The following is a 6,000-nucleotide window of genomic DNA, read 5'->3' as shown; positions in this document are numbered from 1 at the left end:
GCTGAGATCACCAACAATTGGAAAACCTTAAGGATGTCACCAGCATGAAGTTTTCGTTTCAGTGAACGGATGTTAAATCTATGCCTAGGAAACATGCCAGACAGGAGGTCCATGGTATACAATCTTTTGAGACCAGAGGACACTGAAAACAAGTATGTGCCTAGCACAGAACTCGGAGCTGGCTTGCTATCTACAGCAATAAACCTCAAATAAGTTGATCTGTGTGCTAAGTGCTCCTGATTTGATTCATCAGGGGAATAGTAAAAGTATGTTTGAGAAGGAATTCCAGCCAGTAAGTCAGCTTGATCGGGGGTCCAACTTCAATGCCTCTATGCAAATGCATGTAGCATGGGGAATAAACAAATTAGAGGTGTGTGCATGCTTGCAGGGCTATGATCTTATTGGCATCATGGAGGCGTGGTGGGATGGCTGTGATTCTAGTGTTGGCATGGAAGGATACAGGCTCTGCAGGAAGGACAGACAGGGGAGAGGAGGAGGGGGTGTTGCCCTCTATGTCGATGACCAGCTGGAGTGCATGGAGCTCCACCTGGGGGTGGATGAGGACACAACTGAGAGCTTATGGGTCAGAATTAAAGGGAAGGCAGGGACAGGTGACATTATAGTGGGAGTCTCCTAGTGGGAGTCTGCTACAGGCCACCTGACCAGGAAGACTGAGCAGATGAGGCCCTCTATAGACAGATAGGAGCAGCCTCACTTTCACAAGCCCTGGTCCTCATGGGGGACTTAAACCACCCCAATATCTGTTGGAGGGACAACACAGCAGGGCATAAGCAATCCAGGAGGTTCCTGGACTGCATTGATGATAACTTCCTTCTCCAAGTGATAAGAGGAGCCAATGAGGAGAGGTGCTATGCTGGACCTTGTTCTCACCAACAAGGAAGGGCTGGTGGGGAATGTGAAGCTCAAGGGCAGCCTTGGCTGCAGTGACCATGAAATGGTGGAGTTCAAGATCCTTAGGGCAGTGAGGAGGGCGCACAGCAAGCTTGCTACCCTGGACTTCAGGAGAGCAGCCTTTGGCCTCTTCAGTGATCTGCTTGGTGGAGTACCATGGGATACAGCCCTGGAGGGAAGAGGAGCCCAAGAAAGCTGGTTAATATTCAAGGATCACCTCGTCCAAGCTCTGGAGTGATGCATCCCATCAAAGAGGAAGTCAGGCAAAAACGCCAGGAGGCCTGCATGGATGAACAAGGAGCTCCTGGACAAACTCAAACACAAAAAAGTAGCCTACAGAGGGTGGAAGCAGGGACAGGCAGCCTGAGAGGAATACAGAGAAATTGTCCAAGCAGCCAGGGATCACGTTAGGAAAGCCAAAACCCTGACAGAATTAAATCTGGCCAGGGACATCAAGGGCAACGAGAAAAGCTTCTATAGATACACTGGTGATAAAAGGAAGACTAGGGAAAATATGGGCCCTCTCTGGGAGGAAACAGAAGACCTGGTTACCCAGGACATGGAGAAGGCTGAGGTACTCAATGACTTCTTTGCCTCAGTCTTCACCGGCAAGTGCTCCAGCCACACTGCCCAAGTCGCAGAAGGCAAAGGCAGGGACTGGGAGAATGAAGAACTGCCCACCATAGGAGATGATCAGGTTTGAGACCATCTAAGGAACCTGAAGGTGCACAAGTCCATGGGACCTGATGAGATGCATCCGTGGGTCCTGACGGAACTGGTGGGTGAAGTGACTAAGCCGCTATCCATCATCTGAGAAGTCGTGGCAGTCCGGTGAAGTTCCCACTGCCTGGAAAAGGGGAAACATAACCCCCATTTTTAAAAAGGGAAAAAAGGAAGACCCAGGGAACTACAGGCCAGTCAGTCTCACCTCTGTGCCAGGCAAGATCATGGAGCAGATCCTCCTGGAAACTATGCTAGGGCACATGGAAAATAAGGAGGTGATTGGTGACAGCCAACATAGCTTCACTAAGGGCAAATCCTGCCTGACAAATTTGGTGGCCTTTTACAATGGTGTTACAGCATTGGTGGATAAGGGAAGAGCAACTGACGTCATCTCCCTGGACTTGTGCAAAGCATTTGACAGTGTCCTGCACGACATCCTTGTCTCTAAATTGGAGAGACATGGATTTGACGTATGGACCACTCAGTGGATAAGGAATTGGCTGGACGGTCACACCCAGAGTTGCGGTCAAAAGCTCGATATCCGAGTGGAGACCAGTGACAAGTGGCATTCCTCAGGGGTTGGTATTGGGACCAGCGCTGTTTAACATCTTTGTCGGCGACATGGACAGTGGGATGAAGTGCAACCTCAGCAAGTTTGCCGACGACACCAAGCTGTGTGGTGTGGTCGACATGCTGGAGGGAAGGGATGCTATCCAGAGGGATCCTGACAGGCTTGAGAGGTGGGCCCATGCGAACCTCGCGAGGTTCAACAAGGCCAAGTGCAACGTCCTGCACATGGGTCAGGGCAATCCCAAGCACAAATACAGGCTGGGCGATGAGTGGATTGAGAACAGCCCTGCGGAGAAGGACTTGGGGGTATTAGTGGATGAAAAACTTAGTATGAGCCAGCAACGTGCGCTCACAGCCCAGAACGCCAATTGCATCCTGGGCTGCATCAAAAGAAGTGTGGCTAGCAGGTCGAGGGAGGTGATTCTCCCCCTCTGCTCTGCTCTTGTGAGACCCCACCTGGAGTACTGCATCCAGCTCTGGGGCCCCCAACATAAGAAAGACATGGACCTGTTGAAGTGGGTCCAGAGGAGGGCCACGAAGATGATCAGAGGGCTGGAGCACCTCTCCTATGAAGACAGGCTGAGAGAGTCGGGGTTGTTCCGCCTGGAGAAGAGAAGGCTCCGGGGAGACCTTATAGCAGCCTTCCAGTACCTAAAGGGGGCCTACAAGAAAGCCAGAGAGGGACTTTTTAGAAGCGCATGTAGTGATAGGATGAGGGGTAACGGTTTTAAACTGAAAGAGGGTAGATTTAGATTAGATATAAGGAAGAAGTTCTTCACTGTGAGGGTGGTGAGGCACTGGAACAGGTTGCCCAGAGAAGTTGTGGATGCCCCCTCCCTGGAAGTGTTCAAGGCCAGGTTGGATGGGGCTTTGAGCAACCTGCTCTAGTGGAAGGTGTCCCTGCCCACGGCAGGGGGGCTGGAACTAGATGATCTTTAAGGTCCCTTCCAACCCAAACCATTCCATGATTCTATGATTTCAAGAGCCCCTTGAAGAGAAATTGTGTGTTCTGCTAAGAATTCAAAGCTTCTCAGTAGATGTAATTCTTTTGGCATCTTTTTGTAAGCTAGAATGGAAGCTCTTAGAACAGCAAACAGCATGTAGTAGTACTTCACATTTAAACCTTTGTTGTTAGGCCTGCCTTAGATTTTATGAAGTGGAAGTACTTGGGATCTACTTAGACCAGAACTCAGCATACAATATAAAATGCCTTACTAGGGAACTGAAGGAGAAATCAAAGCTGACTTAGGTCAGCGCCAACTGCTGTACTTGTCACGACAAATGGAGACTATAGTGACATAACCTGGGATACATAAATCACAAGATTTCTGTAATGTTTATTATTATGATGCACCTTGCTCTCATCAGGGCCTGATCTTAAGCAGACTTTTAAAAACTACTCAATCATGTTCAAGTTGCAGACAGAAATAGACTAACTTCAGTCTGCAAACCTATTTCATTAAAAGCACTGTATACTGAACTATACATTCATGAATCATTGGATGCAGTCACTTCTCTATAACATAGTATGCTAAAGTTATTATAGAAGAGTAGTACCACAGATCAGTACTAAAGAGGTAACTAAATGCTTTAGGAAATGTTATAACCTACTGGTTCCAACTGTGTGAAGTTCTTTGTTTAAAAATATTTAGTTAAGCTGTCTTAGCTGAATTTGATCCATTACTATATACTGTGATCACTTTCCTTTTTTTTCTCCCTCTCTTAAACTATTAACAAATCCAAAGTCTAGGAACAGTAGATGTTTCCCACCTTTTCAAAATGTGTACTGAATAGACTGTGAAATTACATGTTCAGCAACAAGGTGCCATATGCAACTGCTGAAAGGCTAAAGGAATATCTGGGCATTTTCAGATTTCCTGTTCTTCCAATGGATTTTTTATGTTTGTTCACTGTAGAGATTGAGCTTTCCATTTTGGTGGGAAATTTTTTTTTCTAGACTTTCCAATTGCAAAGATGAATTTGCAAATGTGGACCAAGTCACTGTTGATCTGCATCAAACACATGGAAAAAATAAGTGTTAAGTATGAACTATCCCTTTTGACAGTAAATTTTGAAGCCTAACTGTGACCACATAAATGCCAATATTGTTAGAAATCATTTTATCAACACACCCAGTTAGCTTCTGTACTCTGTGTGAATAGATGCTGCATTCACTGAAAACATAGTCCACACAAATAAAGGTGCAGGTTTTGTACAAAAATAGCAGCTCAGGCAGTTATTAGGTATTTCGTTATTCCTGATTGATCTTCAACATTTGTCCTGTTTGCATGCCTAAACATATACTGCTTAACCTTTTATTTTCTGTATAGTTGCTCAAGGGATCCTATTTTCATCTCAAACTTGTACACCCCTCATCAACATTTCCTAATTGCATTACCTCTGCCATCTTCAGAGTACACTAACGCTGTCATTTTGTGATGATAAATACGAAGATCTATTCCCACCCATCCAGGTAATCTAACACCACAGACTGATCAGGATCAACTCTTACCCTGCGACTGCACATTATCCGACTCCGCAGGGACTCACGCTTACTGAAAAAAGAACAGATGATACTTAATAAATTCTTCTAACCCTTTTGAAAACACAATGTCAACCACTGTGTTACCTATCATCTGGCCACAGTGCTTTTGATCACTGCTAGGTTTGTACAACTTGCATTCAGTGGACCTCTACTTAAATGGGGCAATACCACCAATGCTGTTTGACGATCCAACACCATGTGGAATATATCAAACTGGAAGGCAACGTGTTTGAATCTGGGAAAAAAAACAGACCCAGAAGAAAGATGAATGGACACTCTGGTGCATTAAATAAAGAAGAAAATTGTTGCATGTCTCTGCACAGAAAAAGAGGTTCCTCATGCAAATTCTTTCTGTGTAATGAGGAACATTCGTCTACCCTGGTCTTTATTTTCGGCTCACTATCTTCTTTAATTGGCATTTCCATCTACAGCTAATCTTGGCATTGGTGCCTCAAGGCTGATCAGTGTCTTACAGAATTGCACAGAGCAGGCATCTGCCTTTAACAGGCTTCTCCGCTGCTATTCCTACTTGTTTGCATCCCATGAAAAATAGTTTGTGCCACACTTCTGCAATACTCATGAAATATCACAGAAAAACTAAATTATGGTTGACATCAGTGTTCACTAGGATATGGATATTTGATTTTTTATTATGGTTATTTCCACGCTTGAACCATTTTTAATGGGGCGTGTCTCAGTAGAAGTTAGCAATACATCAACCAAATCATTAAGAACAAATTTCTGGGGACAAAAGGTTGCATGAGAACCAAGTTAAGGTGTTTACTGTGATGTGGAACCTGTTGCTTAAAGTTCCATACTAGGGGGTCAGAACAGCTGCTCTAGCAATTTTTAAGCAAGTCTGAGAGGTGGCTCTCTGGAACAAAAAACAATTAAGTCGAATGTCTCTCTGCTGGGCAGATTATATGGACTATAGCAAAGACTAGAACCCGACTAGACAAATCAGCATTAAAGATTTTTTTTTTCCCCTCCCAGGCAGAACATCTTACAAATCTATTCAGATGTTCTGCAGGTGCCGCTGAGCACAAAGACGGTGTTACCTGGATAATGTAGTTTGCTTGTATTTTATGTCATCTACTTAGGTTTCCGAAAGGCTTCGGACAGGATCTTTGGTTCCAAAGAGCTGCCAAGGGAAGAGAATGAAGGCCCTCACATTGTTGAAACAGGTTGAAAGCCAGGGAAAAACGGTCAAGATTAAGTAGTAATTACAGAGGATCAAAGATATTTGTATA

This window comes from Gymnogyps californianus, chromosome Z, assembly GCF_018139145.2.
Source record: "Gymnogyps californianus isolate 813 chromosome Z, ASM1813914v2, whole genome shotgun sequence".
Taxonomy (NCBI): Eukaryota; Metazoa; Chordata; class Aves; order Accipitriformes; family Cathartidae; genus Gymnogyps; species Gymnogyps californianus.
Note: the sequence above shows the minus strand (reverse complement) of the source record.